This window comes from Vombatus ursinus, unplaced genomic scaffold (assembly GCF_900497805.2).
Source record: "Vombatus ursinus unplaced genomic scaffold, bare-nosed wombat genome assembly UNPS02014802.1, whole genome shotgun sequence".
Lineage (NCBI taxonomy): Eukaryota > Metazoa > Chordata > Mammalia > Diprotodontia > Vombatidae > Vombatus > Vombatus ursinus.
The window spans coordinates 28,623,938-28,640,585 of record NW_020954580.1 but is presented as its reverse complement, the minus strand read 5'-3'; the positions used below and the strand labels follow the sequence as shown (position 1 = coordinate 28,640,585).

The following is a 16,648-nucleotide window of genomic DNA, read 5'->3' as shown; positions in this document are numbered from 1 at the left end:
TATAGGGCTGCAATTACAGAAATAGGGAGCTTGGTGAAAAGGGAAATGACACCATCCACACCAGCAGGATCCCTTTTGATTATAAAGAATGAGAGGCAGATGGTGAAGATTCTTCACTGAAATAAACATAAGGAAGGCTGATATGTTGTTTTTGAGATTGACAGATATGTATTCACACAAATACATGTACATATACCATATATATAAACATGTACGTCCTTGGACATCATGTAGTCCCATGCCCTCATTTTACAAGATGCAGAAACTGAGGTCCCCAGAGCTTAATTGACTTATCAAAGATCACATAATAAGTAAATAACAGAGCTGAGATTTGAGCCAAGGTCTCCTAATGGTAAATCAAGTGCTCTTCCGAAGAGACTACACTGCTTCTACTTTCCAGTGGCTCTTCTTGTGACTCAGAAGCAGAGTGGGCAGCTAGGTGGTACAGTGGATAGAATGCCAGGCGTGGAGTCAGGAAGACTCATCTTCCTGAGTTCAAATCCAGTCTCAGACATTTACTAACTGTGTGATCCTGGACCAATCACATCACCCTGTTTGCCTCACTTTCCTTTTCTGTAAAATTAGCTGAAGAAGGAAATGGCAAACCACTCCAGGATCTTAGCTAAGAAAACCCCAAATGGGAGTCACAAAGAGTCAGATATGACTGAACAACAACAAAAATACCTCAGGAATCAGGAGATACTCATATGTCCCTGCTCTCTGTCTTGGTAGGATTACTACAGCACTCTCCTCCGCATTCCCTGTTGGTGTGTCTATTTGAGGCATTCTCTATTACACCACCAACTGAAGGTGTGCTACTGATGTACTCAGCTGAGCTGCTATGTCCTATGATCCTAAGGGATTTTTTTGCCACCTTCCTCAGGTCTAGCAAAAGTACTACCTATTCCACCATAGAAATATGTAGAGAATGAGGGCAGCAGCCGATCTGAGCAGCCACTAGAAGATGACCTAAAATAATATAGCTGCTCAAGCACAAGTGGGCTTTGTTTTTGAAGAAAGGTTTCCAGGATAAATAAACACCCTGCTCAAATAGCGAAACCAAGCTCCAGACTGTAGGGGAGTAGAGGCAGATGGAATTACCTACAAAAGGCAGTCAGAAATGAAGTAGAACTTTTTGAGCCAGGCCATGAAAAAAAACAGAAACCTACCAGAGACAGAATTTCTAAGAATAAGTAAGTCCTTTTCAGCTCTCATTAAGGATAGCCTTACCAAGGACTTGATATGGATAGAACAGGTGGCCAATCACATGTTCTCTCAATCCAACCAGCCCTCTAGAATGATCATCAAGGGCAGGCATCATAGTGGAGGGAAAGGAGCCTTGGACCTGGAGACTGGAGATCGTGGTTTCTGGGCTCAGCCAGGGTATGATTCTATGATTTATTAGGTTAAGAACAGAAATATCAAGACAGGCACAATCACCTGACCTAGCAGCTGCAGAGTATCACATGAAATTTATTGGCTTTATGCAGTCATTTCATTTGTTTCTTCCTTGTACGGAAGCATGTGCATGCATATAAGTTGACTCAAAGTTACTAAATTTACAGGGATGAAGCCTAACCACTGCTTCCCCAGCTTTCTCACTGCTAACACCACAAACCAGACCCTAAAGGAGCCCAATCTCTGGATACTGCTTCCTGACTGGTGATTGCCTCTTCCAAAATATGATTTCAGGATAGCCCCAGACACTCTTCACTTCATTCCCTCCTATCTGGCTGCCTCCTGAATACCCACCTCGTCAATTTCCTTGCTATTGCCTATTAATCATTTCCTTTCTTTCCCTTGTCCTTCCCCAGCCCTCTCACCCTCCACTGTTCTGGAAGCATGAACCATGATAAAATCAACTCAACTATTGTTCCTGGATAGGGTACATTAATCCATTCCCCTGTAGCCCCATCACCATTCCTGTAACCTCTTGGACCAAACTGCCCTTCCCTGGCCACTGCTTCTCTATGTATGTTGTTTCTCCCACTAGAACCTATTGAGGGAAGGGATTGTCTTTAACTTTGTATTTGTGATCCCAAGGCCTAACACATACTTGGCACTTAATGAGTTTTCATTTATACTACAAAAAAAAAAAAACAACCCAGGAATGTTTAACTTTACAGCTTCATTTTTTTAATGTAACTGACAAAATAACCATCAACATTTCTGTTAAACAATCTAGTTGCCTTTGTTTAACTCATTCCTTGATTGGAAATGGTTGAGGTTTTGTTCCAGTCCATTAAAGTCGTTTTGGGGGGCTTAGAGAGCCTTTGCAAAAGAATCAGATTGACAAATAATGCTAAAATCAAGAGCCCTTTATTTGGCACATTTTAATTTACACAGTGGAAAATCTGAGAGATTCAAAAGGATACCCTGGGGAGGGGGAGCATAGTACAAGAAAACAGGGTCAACAAGGGAAGGAGGATCTGTTGGCCATCCTAAGGATATGGCAAGAAGAAGAACGGGATTCAAAGATGATTCTATGGAGAAACTCTTCCTTAGCTCTGGTGCCCCTAGCTTCATTCCAACAGAGCCTCTTCCTAATGATGAAGTGAAATGATTTGCCACTGGTTATCACATGGCTGGAGTAGAAGAGCAAAGGTTCCAAACAGGTCTCGTAGGACTAATTTTCTCTGTAGCATTTTAAGCAACAGGTTATTTCAATTTAAAAAAGAATGTAGAATGTTTGTTATGTGCCAGGCACAGCACTAGGCACAATGGAGATACAAAGACAAAAATTTTTTAAAAAGTTGTCCTTCAGAAACTTGTGAACTACTGGGTGAGCACAACATATAAAAAGTTAAAAGACTGTTAGGCCCCATTCAGACCTGTTTTTTCATTGGTGTGGGAAAACTCCCTTTACTAATGCTGATTTATACATGTTTGCAATTCATAGTCTTAGAAAATCATCTGTGGTCTTGAGAGGTTAGGCAATGTCCAGGTTCTCATGGTCAGTAAGCATTAGAGGCAGGTCTTCCTGACTCCAAGGCCAGTTCTAAATCTACCATGCCAGGATGCCTCCTACACAAAATATTTAAGGGGCCAATACAAAGGGTTTTTTTTTTTTTAACAACTAGAGAGATCAGGAAGGGCCTTCTGTTTGAGGTAACACTTGAGCTGTGCTTTTACATGAGCTAATTTGTACTCCTCAAATATAGGATGTGTTTCAGACTACATTGTTCATTCCTTTCCTTATCTAAGAGTTAAATTTCTATTTTAGCTATAAATTCTTCGTTTTTTTGGTCTCAGTTCTATCATAGATGTTTCTCTTATTGCTTCTTCTATTATTTATCAGAGAAGGGGTGAATTCACATTGGGCAATAAGAAATTAACCAGTCAATCACATAGAAGTTCTTTCAGATAACAGAGGATCATTTAAAGGGATAAAATAAATAACTCTACCCACTCTTATCTTGTTCGACCTTAGGCAAACCTATGTCTAGACAATGCCTACTTTGATCACTTTGATGAACTACTTTGTTCATCATTAAACATTCTTCTTCCTCTTGCCATGGTCTGAGAACGCCCAATACACCCTCCGTCCCTTTGACCACTGCTTGGATTAAAGGAAGATACTGAGTCTTAGCTCAGCAAATCTCAATATTCATAGGGTCCTTATCCTAAGGATCTTCCATGTTACCTTTGACACTGCTCTGCTTATTTAGAACCACTGCAGAATTTTCTTGGATTCAATTTAAACTATTTACTTCAGATCTGGAACTATACCCTAAAATATAACCCAGTCTCCATCAAAAACCTACATATTTTTAGGGTCTCTTTTTTTTTTCACCAAACACTTTAAAAATCACATGTAAAATCACTTCTTATACCACAGTTAAAAATGATAATCATGGTCAGTCTTATGACATTTTATTATAAATGAACTCCAAAATGTTATTGATTTTCACACTCTGAAAGTCACTCTAACTTGACTCTATTTGGAATTTTACAAAGAATTCTAAGGATGGCAATGTATCTGTAAGCTCTTTGTTCTGCAAATGTATGATAATGGACTCTGGCCAGATGAATTGAAATTCTGACCAGGTATTAGAGTTCATATGTCAAAATGGGAGCTAATTTTAACCTTAACTTGAGGAAAGATTTTGGAAGCTACCACAAGAAACGTCATATGAGAAGACTTGCTGGATTTGGAAAGAGGAGAGGGGAGTCAGGTTTAACGAAGTACTAAAGTTGTTGCGAGATAAAATTACTATAACTGATAAGAGGAATCTACTGGATGTTGCACACAAGGCTTTTAAAAGCACTTGGCAATGTTTTATAGCAGAAATTAATGGACTAAAAATCATCAAAGAGGAGGTATGATAAAATATTGGATAATATTAAAGCAGCTTAGGAGAAAGACACAAAAGCCAGCTGCAGATAGAAGTTATTTCCACTTGGAGAGGTTCTCTACATGAAGTATTCTTGAGATTAATAATAAAAGCCACATGAATGACACAGGTAGGCATATACTTAGTGAAAACAACAGACTTGGAAGATGAAGGTAAAATGAAAGTCTGAATCAATAATGAAGATGGAGGCTGCCAGGATTATGTGGATTGGGGTCATTTAAGGTACTTGAACCAGATAAAGGACAGATCAAAACTACTATAGGAGAAAGAAAGATACTTTGCTTATAGCAAAAGACTAATCTTGCTAACTGGTATAATCAGCCAGAATGCTAAATAGGAGAAAGATTTAAGCAGAAAAAAATGCTTAAAAGGCAGAAGTCAAATTGAGATGAAAGACAATGAGGATTGAATGCAAAATAGCTTGTGGAAGAGAATAATATGAAATAAGGCTGGAAAGATACACTGGAGGCAGGCTGCCAAGCTGAGGAATTTGCATTTTATCCTCTTGGCAACAGGGTAAGGGTTAGGGTTGGAGGCAGGATCCACTGAAGATTGTGATGGGGTTGGGAAGTAACATAGCCAGACCTGAGGTTTAAAAAGGTTGTTTGTGAGAGATCAATTGGGAAAGCAGTTCACAGTCAAGGTGAAAGGTGATGAAGGACTGAACAAAGGTAATAAACATGTGAGACTTTGGTAACACTGCTTCTCTCTTGGTTTTCCTATACAACTAAACACTTCTTTTTATTGGTTTGTCTTCCATCTGCTAAGCAGAAGTGTCCTCCAAAATTCAGTCTTGGCCCCTCTTTTCTTTTCTCAGCATTTTTTTTTTGTCCTTGGTGATTTCAAGGACTCCTTCGGATTCAATTATGATCTCTATGAAGATGACCCTGAAGTCTATATATCCAGGCTTAGTCTTTTCTCTTGAATTCTAACCTTGCGTCTCTAAGTGCAAGCTAGACATCTTTCCTCCTGGAATCTCAAGTGTAGCAAGCTGAAATCAGAATTCATCACTTTACCACCTCCCTCACCCCAAATTGCTCTTTCTCAAATCAAACCTCTTTCTATTGGTGGCACCCACATTCTTGCCACTTTTCCAGGTTCAAAATCCTGGAGTCCTATTAAACTTTTTTTTTCTCCCCCCTTCCTTATGTACGAACAGTTGTTAAGTACTGTCAATTTTACCTCCACAACATCTCTTACATCCATTCTCTCTTCTCTGTGAACGCTGGCATCATCCTAATTCTAGTCTCTCATCACAGCTCTCTTGGACTATTGTAATAGCCTCTTAGTTGGTCGTTCTGCCTTCACTTGACTATTTCCTTTCCTGCCCATTTTTTTTTCACATTAACTACCAAATTATCTGACTTGACTATGTTTATCACCCTGCTCAAAAATGATCCATGACTCACTGCCATCTCTAAGAAAAAACACAAACTCTTCAGCCTACCACGTTAGGCCCTCTATCTTGTTCCAGTTATTCTTTCCTGTGGTTTCATTTCATCTTGCTCCCCTTCTAAAGTACATAATAATAGTTAACATTTACACAGCACTTGCTATTCACCAAGGACCGTGCTAAGGACTTTACAATTATTATCTTATTTGATCCTGACAACAGCCCTGTGGGGTAGGTGTTATTATTTTCCCCATTTTACAGTTGAGAAAACTGATAGAGACAGAAGTTAAGTGATTTGTCCAGGGTCACAGAGATAGCATCTGAGGCTGCATTTGAACTAGAGTATTCCTGGACACCAGGCCTAGGGCTCTATTCACTGTACCACCTAGCTGCCCTTCCAGCTAAACTGATTGCTTCTTGATTTCAACGCGCCATTTAAAATTAAAAAAAAAAATTTTTCTGAACTTAAATATACACAAAAGCAGACATTTTGCTTGATTAAGCTTATTTGTTAACAAGGGTTTGATCTCCCCCAGCCCCTCCTTTCTTGTTCAGCATGACATTTCCTTGCCTTCATCTACCTAGCCTCTAATTTTATCTCACAGAGGCCTTTCAAAACTTTTTTCTTTCAGGCCTTAGCTCAGGAGCCACTGCTTCTCCTTGGCCTTCCTGACTCTATCCCTTTCTCCTTAGACCAGGGGTAGCGAATCTGGGGCCTCAAGGCCACATGTGGCCTTCTAGGTCCTTGGATGTGGCCTTTTGACTGAGTCCAAGTTTTACAGAACAAATCCTTTTATTAAGGGGATTTGTTCTGTGAAGTTTGGATTCAATCAAAGGACTTGGAGGGCCACATGTGGCCTCGAGGCTGCAGGTTCCCCACCCCTGCCTGAGATCTTTCCCTTTTTCTACAGCATGCTTATTGCTCACTTGCTTCCAACAATCCTTATCTTTTCTCTGAGGAAGCTCCCCAACACAGGTACCAATTTGTTTTTTATCTCCAATATCTAGCACAGGAGCGGGGAACCTGCGACCTCGAGACCACATGTGGCCCTCCAGGTCCTCAAGTGCGGCCCTTTGACCGAATCCAAACTAGCACAATGCCTTGAACATAGTAGATTTTGATAATTATTTGTTGAATTCAATTGAAGAATTCTATTGCCCCCATACCTAGACTCCTCTTCTTCTTCATCTCTACCTCTTCACTTCCTTCAAGTGCCAGCTAAAATCTCACCTTCTACAGGAATCCTTTTCTAGTCTTACCTCTTAGGAAGTCTTAACTTCCTTCTGTTGACTATTTCCTATTTATCCTGCATATAGCTCATTTGGACATAGTTGTTTGCATGTTGTCTCTTCCATTAGACTCTCAGCTCCTCAAGGGAAAGGTCTGTCTTTCACCTTTCTTTACATCCCCAGCGCTTAGCATGGAACACGTAGATGGAATAAATGCTTATTGATGGACTGACTGATGGAAGCATATGTGGCTATTCTCAAGAGAGGTTCTGACTAGCCTTTGATCTGTAGCCACTACATATATACTTCTGGAAGAATGCTAAATGAAGCAAAAACATAACAAAGGATTTTTAAGGTATTGAGTAGAATAATAATAACTGGCATTTGCATGGAGGTTTGAAGTGTACAAAATATTTTCATGGATCATCCCATTGGAACCTTTTGACAATACTGGGAGGTACATACTACAGCTACCATTCCCCCATTTTGTACAGGAAGAATCTGAGGCTTAAAGACTGACTTGTCCATGGTCACTCAGTTAGTAAGTATAGGAGGTGGTTTTTGAACATACATCCTGCTGCCTGTAAGGACAGCATGCTGAGGTGGTATTTGACCATGGGCCTTCCTAACTACAAGTTCAGGACTTGATCCGATATGCCACACTGCCTCTCTATACTAGTGTGGCATGTAATAAGCACCTGCCTGACAATTTAAAGATAGATAATAATGCTGTACTTGGAAATATCACTTTGCAGTGTTTGAAGCACCTTCACCTACATGATTCCATTTCTAACTCACAATGCTATGAGGCAGGCAGGGGAGTTATTATTATCCCTGTTTTATGGACGAGGAAAATGAAGCTCATATAAGTTATGACTTGCCCAAGGTAACATGCCTAATAAATGGTGGAGCTAGTAGTACTAGAATCTAAGGCTTCAGCTTTCTTGTCCAGGGTTCTTCCACAGTCAGGAGAATACTGTCTGTTCTCTGGCCTGAGGGCATAATTTGTAAGGGCAGAGCACTTGCTGAGTTCAAATGAAGCACAATGAGTGTGAGCAGAACACTTTCCCCCTCCTCCCCTGAGAGAGAGGAGGGAAGAGAAAGATCAGTAAAGTTCATCTTGATTCAGTAAATAATTGGAATGTAAGAGATCTAAACATTATGTCCATTCTCCAGGTCTTATTTCTACATGGAGTAGATCTATTATTCATAGAAATGATACGATAATGATAGTTATCTGCTTCAGAAGCTGTGAAATTATTGAAGATTTTTTGCCTTCATTTTAAGTTGTGAGAGTAAAATCCCAAGGTATGAAGGAAGCATATTTATCCCCTTAGAGGATATATATTTATCCTCTACATAAATGTGTGTGTATATATACATGTACACATATGTATATATATAAGTATATACATGTATACACATGTATATACATGCACATAAACACATATATACATATATGTGAATACACACATATGTATATAAAAGCTTATTTATTCCCAAAGAGGAATATTATAAACTTGTTATCCACTTATTGACTTACTCTTCCAAATTAATGGGAAGAATCATTGGTCCTTGTTATTTCTCTTCAAAGCTTTGGAATGAGTGTTGGTGGTACCCACACTCTTGCCTTGGGGAGAGGAACCTACAGCCTCGAGGCCATATGTGGCCTTCTACGTCCTTAGGTGCGGCCTTTTGACTGAGTCTAAGTTTCACAGAACAAATCCTTTTATTAAGGGGTTTTGTTCTATGAAGTTTGGATTCAGTCAAAGGGCCCCATTTGAGGCCCTAGAGGGCCACATGTGGCCTCGAGGCCACAGGTTCCCCACCCTTGTTTTTGCCAGTCTTCCAGATTCAACATCCTGGCATCATGTTAAACTCTTTTTTTCTCTCATTCCGTATATACAATCAGTTACCAAATACTATCAATTTTATCACCACAACATCTCTTGCATCCATTCTCTTTTCTCTGCTCACACTGGTATCATCATAGAGTCTTAGAATGAGGCAGAGGGTGACAGAGGTATGAAAGGGACTGAAAGTTCTCACGCTAGTTGCTGACTCATGGCAACAGTCTAAAAATTCACCACTGCCTTTGGAATCATATTGAGACCAACTGTGGAGCTAACTGCTGGGTACTTTATAAGGCCAGATCCAGTCCCCTCGTGTAAAAATATGCTAGTAGTACCAAAGAGAATGAACTGAGGCTTGCAAGGAAATCTAAGAACAACAAATAGGTTTTTCTTTTGTTTTGTTTTTTTTTAGTTATACTGAGGCAAAGATGAAAATCAAAGAATTATATTTAGAGATATGGTTGCGCTGCTCAGTTCAAAGCTTATTTTGTTTCTCTTTTTTTTTTCCTCTTTCTTCCAAGAACAGTGATCTTAGGGCTGAAAAGGACAGGAAAAAAAAAGGCCAACAAAAGGTTGATTTCTAAGATAAGTAAGGAGCTAGTAAGAGAGCACCTAACTGCCTTTGATGAGTTCAAAACACCAGGCTCAAAGGAACTATGTCCTAGGGTGCTGAAAGAACTTTGGGAATTGATTGCTAAGCCATTGTTAGAGATCTTTGAAAGACTGTAGAGAAAAGAAGTTTCACAGGACTAAAGAAGTACGGATTTTCAAAAAAAGAAAAAAAAGAATGAAATCTGCAAACTAGAAGCCAATGAGCTTTATTTAGAATGCTAACTTAAAATGTATGGTTAGTGAGCATCAAAAAAGGAAGAGTGATTTCAAAGAGCCGTTATGGCTTATCAGGAGCAGCTCATGAGAGACTCACCTTATAATGGTGATTGTAGGGAAAAGGGAGCAGACTAGACTGCTCTAGACTGAAAAATGGAGTAGTGGGATTCAACAGATACAGTTGACCTAGTTTTTAAACATTTCACAGTTTTTCATGCTACAATTGTGAGCAGAATAAAGAAATATAAACTAGACAACAGTATTGCTAGATGGCTTTGGAACTGGTTGGATTGACCAATAGTCAATATCAACTTGGAAGAAGGTCTCTTTTCCTAGAGTACTTTAGGGAATTAATGTTTGGCCCTGTGATGCTGAACAGAATTAGAAAGAATGAAGACACAGGTATATGTCAATGAAAATTTTAGAAGACACAAAGCTAGGAAGGATAGCTAACATACTAGATCACTGTCAGGGTCTCAAAATATCTTGAAAGGCTAGAACATCAGATTGGACCCAACAAGCTGAACTTTAACAAAAATAAAGCCTTGCATTCAACTTAAAAAAAAAAAAATCAACTTCACAAGTACAAGATGGGGAAGCCATGGCTAGATAGAAACTTAAAAAGTATATGGAGGGGTTTCAATGGACTGGAAACTCAAAAATGAACATGAGGTGGCAGCCTTCCTTGGTCCCCCACATCCATATTTCTTATAGGAATCTATCTAAACTCTCTTCTTTGCCCTTACCATAGTTCATACTTATGTATGTGCCTTTTGTCTCCTATTAGATTATAAACTCCTTGGGGGAAGGGATTATGTTATCATTTTTTGTATTCCAAATGTCTAACACAAAGCTTCATGTAGAGATGACAATAAATGCCTATTGAACTGAATTTAGAATAATTACTGGAAAAAGATGTTACAGCTCAGGCTCTAAATAAGATCAACATACCAAAATAAACCTTTTTTTTAGAAGTGTTGATTATCCAAAAGAAAAAAAAAATGGCAAAAAGTCATCTAACTGATCATTTTCTCCCACAGGTAGGATATTTAGGGTTAGTTCCTGAACCTCTTTAGGCTTCATATCTGTCATCTGCAAAATGAATGTCTGGACTTGATATCTAAGGTCCCTTCAAGCTGTATATCAGTCCTGTGATCACTCATAACTTTGGTAGTAAGATATTTTTATAATCATCATGGAAAATGTATTCAAAGTTCAACTATGTCACTGAATGTGGAAAGTCCCAGACAGTTTGATGTTAATTTTTGACTATGTTCTATTTTTGAAAATGACCCCCAAAGCTGACTTTCTGCTTGACCTGGTGAAAATTCCCTGTTCCTGTGTGCCTTCTTTTTATCATCTGTGATAAGAGAATCAAGATGTGACCTCACTTCGAGGATTTCTGAAACCCTGGAGTGATTCAGTAATAAAACTGTCAGATACAGGGGAGGATTGTCTGGCCACCATGTTGAAATGAAGAAAAAGGGAAATGGTACAGAAAATTATAGAAAAGATTGAAAAATGAACTTTAGGTTGATTAAAAAAAGTTATTTTTTATTGAGAATGTTATTTAGTTTCCATATTCCAATGTGACACATTTTCATTAATTTTTCTACTTATATATTAACGTTATTACCTTTTATCTTTAAAAAGGTTTTAAATTCTTTTCCATTATGATGCTTGATAAACATAGGAGAAAGCTGGATTGACCAATAGTCTATGTCTACTTGGAAGAAGGTCTCTTCTCCTAGAGTACTCTAGGGAATTAGTGTTTGGCCCTGTGATGCTGAACAGAATTAGAAAGAATGAAGACACAGGTATATGTCAATGAAATTTTTAGAAGACACAAAGCTAGGAAGAATAGCTAACATGTTCAGGAGAATCCAGCAGAAAGAGGGTGGGATTTGGAACTGGGTTGAACTTGCAGCTGTGACGCTTGATAGTGTATTGTCCTTCGGTGATTCACTTAACTTGGTTAGATCTTCGGTGAATAGTTTGGACTAAATGACCCTTGACACCCCTCTTCCAGCTCTAAATCTATGATCATATGATACGCTAGAAAGAAAGCCTTCTACTATATTAAAAACAAAACAAAGTAAACCAGATATAAACTCATGCAAGAGAGGCAAGTGATGCACAATCTTGAGCAGCAAACACGAGTGTGGTGGTCCTTCCCTGCCCATAAGCAGGGTCCTGGTGGGAAGAGGGGCAGCCCTGGCTAAGGCTAGGAAACTAAGTCTTTGAAGATATTTTATTTAATTGTTAAGCAATTACAAATAATTCATATAAAAAGATGTACCGCAAAAAGAAAAAAAAACCAAAACCAGTGATGAAAGGAAAAGAGCAGAAAAAACAAAGTGTTCTAGGAATTGCTTAGAGCAGACAATTAATTTATTTTTCTCCAACAGAAACATCCCAGCAATAATAGTGTCTCATCACCATCTTGTTCTTCATTTGGCTTTAAGTAGAGGTAACATACTCACAGAAGTGATTGCCCTCTCAGACCTGCTTACTGTGGCACCATCAGGGGAAACAGGCCTAAGGCTTGGCTAGAGATAATTGCAAGGCAGAAAGCTTTTCTGGGGGCTCATTTTTATTCTTTTGAAAGGAAGGAAGGAATAAGGTATACGGTTTATACTATACTCCAGTGATTCCCATTTAGTGGTTTGTGAACCCCGTGGGGATTTATCATGAGAGTGTAAGGAGTTTGAGTTAAAAAGTCTTTGATGGTAACTTAACTAGTAAATAATTGCCCAATTATGTTATAAGTATATTTTTCCTCTGTTACAACAAGCATGTACATGTTTGAAGCATTATAGGTTTGTAAATTTTAATTTGGAGCTTTATTGGGCTAAAGTTATCATTGTAGTTATTCTAAGCACTTAATGAATAAATCTAAAAGAGTATTATGAGTAGTATATTAAATTACCCTAAGGGTAACAATGCATTTTGTTATTGTTGTGTTTTGTTATTGTTGCAGAACAAAAAAATGTTCTGCAAACCACTGCCATACTCGAGAGAAGGCTGTCTGAGCCATAAGACATAAGGTAAGAAGAATTCAGTGGCAAAGGAAGTGATCAGAATTTAAAATGAGCCAGGGAAAAGTAAAGGAGGGCTTTGAGTGAGAAGCAAACACCACAGAGTTCATTAATATTTTGCCAGTATTTTATATTTTCTATGAAAGGTCATTGGGTTACCTCTTTTTTTAGTTTTGTTTGTTTGCTTTTTGATCTTTGCTTGTATGTCTGTTGGTGTGGGCCTGAGAGTGAGGCAAAGCCTACTTTTCATTTTATTTTAATACACAATAATTCCTAAGTTATCACAAATACAGTTTTCTGAAGGGTGTTTATGTTAGTTCATTTGCTTGGAGTTTGACTCCAAGGTTAGGTTAGAAGTCAAAGCTTCCAGCTAGTTACCTTCACACAGACAACCCTCTCTCCATGTGCACAACGTGGCATACCCAAATCCAAACAGAACTTCATGAATGCATATCATCAATCACACTAATAAGACCTCACATGAAACAGCATTTTACAGTGTTTTTCTCACAATATTCTCCAGGAGTTGTTGTAATCTCTATTATACAGCTGAGGAAATTAGGACTCAATTAAGATCAAGTGTCTCGGCCACTTGCTAGCTGTGTGACCCTGCACAAAGTCATTTTAACCTCCTTCTGCCTCAGTTCCTTCATCTGAAAAATGAGGATGCTAATACCACTTATCTCCCAGGATTGTTGTGAGAATTAAATGAGGTGATTGTAAAGCATTTAGCACAGCGCCTGGCACATGGTAAATGCTACGTAAATATTAGCTTTTATTATTTTTATTATTATTATCGAGACTTGCCCAATGTCACATAATTAGTAAATACTGAAGAACTAGCATTCACAGTCAGGTCTCTGTGGACCCTAAGTCTATTATACTATTCTGCCTCTTGTCTATATCATACCTATTCTGTCTGTTGTTCACTCTGCTATTCCACTATACTGTTCCGTCTCTTGTCTTAGAACAAACTTATCGCTAGTAGTATCTTAGGATTTTGGACTTGGAACCAATTGACAGATGAAACTGATGCCCAGAAAGATTTGGCTAAAAGTCCTAAAACATGTAAAAAAGCAGACCCATGATGTGAACTCCCTTCTTCTGATTCCAAATGGTAGGGGTTCTATTATATTGGCTAGCAATATGGCCTTAGGAGGGTCACTTATTTCTCAGAGTCTTAACTTTATCTTCATCTGAAAATCAGGGACAATAATAACACCTGCTTTATAAGATTGTTGTTGGGGTCAGTTAAAAGAAAGCATGTGCAGTGCTTTGCAAATGTGAAAGCATTAACGAATGCCATTGTTTTTGTTGTTGTTATTATTATATCCTACTCTCCACTAGAGAAAATGGATCTTAAATGCCCACGATAGCAGGAGTGCTGGTCAAGAATATCTGGGTCCTGGGATTGGCTTTGCTACTGAGGAAATCACTTATCTTTCTGAACCTCAGTTTCTTTATATGTAAGATGGGAAGGTTAGGTTCTTGATATCAAGTAAGATAACACATAGGCACATTACAAACACTGAGAAATCACAGATCTTTCTCATGAGACTTTCTACACATGGAGGGTATTCCTATCCAAAGGCATTTCAGACTCCTCTGATTTCTACTGATAAGGGAGCAATAGTGTCATCTTCATAAAGTACGTTATAGTATATAATCAGTGCTAGAAAATTTCATGGGAAATTCTGTTTTAAAGTTCTCACTAATATAAATGAAGCCCATAATCATTTATTAAACAACTACAATTGCCTGGCACTGTGCTAAGGACTGGGGACACTAAAAGAGGCTCACCCATCACATTTTTAATTTCCTTTTATTCCCCTACGTTATAATCATGGGCAAGTAACTTTACCTCTGAACCTCAGGCAAGTTTCCAAGACTAGCTATTGTAAAAGGCTTGCTATCTGCATTAGAGGAGGGAAGTTCCCACATAGGATTATTCACAGTGCCAAAATCATAGGTCCTTGAGAGGCATGATATGCAGTTGGAACATTGAGAGGGAAGTTTGGAAAAGTATGAAAAAGCAAGGAAGTAGGACGGGGGAAGGTATTTTCAATTATATATGTGTCAGGTTTTTTAATATTGCAGATAATTTTATTTTCAGAATTATAAATTCCCAGATCACACAAACTGTATTAGAATGCAAGGTCCTTCAGATAAGAGATTGCTTTATATTTTTCTTTCTATCATCAATACCTAGCACTGCCTAGGATATACTGCTGACTGACTGATTGATTGAAATGAATAAAACATTCCCCAGACTAATTGGAAGCGGATTTGTATATTACACTCACCCTTGTTCTCTTCTCCTGGTACTTTAATTGAGGACTAATTGTATTTGTTGGTTCCCACCAGAGACCAACGAATACATGGCCAAGCATAGAATCAAGAAGACCTGAGTTGAAATCTAGCCTCAGACACTTACTATTTATGTGACCCTGGGCAACTCATTTAACCCTGTCTGCCTCGGTTTCCTCATCTGTAAAATGGGCCGGAGGAAGAAATGGCAAAACACTCCAGTATCTCTGCCAAGAAAATCCCAAATGGGGTCACAAAGAGTCAGATACAAGTGAAACAACTGAACAACAACAAAGCTACCACCTTTTGAAATTTGCAGAAGGCCCAAGCCATCCCCTGCAATCTCCCTTACGCGGAGGGGGCATCCCAGTGTCCAGCTTCCAGACTTCATCCTCTTCATCTCTGACCTCAATTATTACCCATGGCAGCCGATGCACTGGGGACAGTGTGTCTGATAACAAAGGCAATGAGGCTAAGCCACATTTCTCATTCCCTTTGGCTAGTCTTTTCTCCTTCTATAATCTAGGTGTGATTCCTCAAAGGCTTCAAAGATTAAAGTCCTCCTTGTGTGAATCCTCCTTGACTAAGGCTTGTAGGACAGAATGTATGATTAACTCAGCAGGGGCTCTCGGCGTCAATAAACACACACACACACACACACACACACAGGCATGCACACATGCACACACGCACACAGAGCAAAATCAAAACAAATCAAAGCAAGCAAATAAAAAGCAATCTACCCATGGCTATCTTAATAACTGAGATTTCCATAATGACGGTTCCTAATGCAGCATACATGAGAGGTTATGGACAATCTCTCTCTTTATTTCTATGTTGATTACTTTGTCAAGGTGTTAGCTATAAAGCTAACAATTTGGCACAATTTTAGCATTCACTTCTTTGATTCTTGCCTTCAGAATTCTTCTTTCAATAACTCAAATTTTTTGGTTAGCTGAATTGCTCAATGTGGTCTATCTCACATTCCACATTTTACAGATAAAATGTCTGAGGCCCAGAAAATTTTTTCAAAACCAAGAATGGAACCCAAGTCTCCCTGATTTTCAGTCCAGTTGTCTTGTCCACTATTTCATACTACTTAACTCCATTTCTGTTAGACCATTCAAAGTCTCCTCTGGTTCTTTTTCTCTTCTGCTCTTCTTCTGTTCTTTTTATAAGATTTCTCCAGATTTCCTTATTAATTGGCTAGGTCACCATGGATCTAGAGCTGGAAGAAAGTTTGAAGGTCATCTAATCCAACCCAATCAATTTAGAAATGAGAAACGGGCTCAAAGAGGCTGCGACTTCCTCAGAGTCACACAGATAAAAATAAGCCCAAATCAGGGTCTGTGCATAGAATCTAGAGAGAGATGAAATCCCAGTTCAGGGCCATTATCTTTCCAAACAGAAAGATATCCTTGAAAAATAGTCTCTAGTGAGATTGAGTAAATGACTGAGTTGAATTAACTCTTCATGCTTTAAGGTGCTTGCTACCCAGTTTGCTTAGCTTTTTAAATTAGACAGTGTGGAAAGAATACAGCGGAAAGTACACTGAACTTGGAATCCGAAGACACAGGTTCAAGCCCCAGTTCAACTTTTTACTAAGCCATATGGACTTTTATATTTCTTCATCTGTAAAATGGG

General features: G+C 38.7%; 1 protein-coding gene across 7 annotated transcripts in view; it reads right to left on the bottom strand.

The window, feature by feature from the left end:
• ENOX1 (ecto-NOX disulfide-thiol exchanger 1) overlaps positions 1-16,648 on the bottom strand; it is a 548,229-nt gene that overhangs the window by 224,689 nt on the left and 306,892 nt on the right. The window lies entirely within an intron of this gene.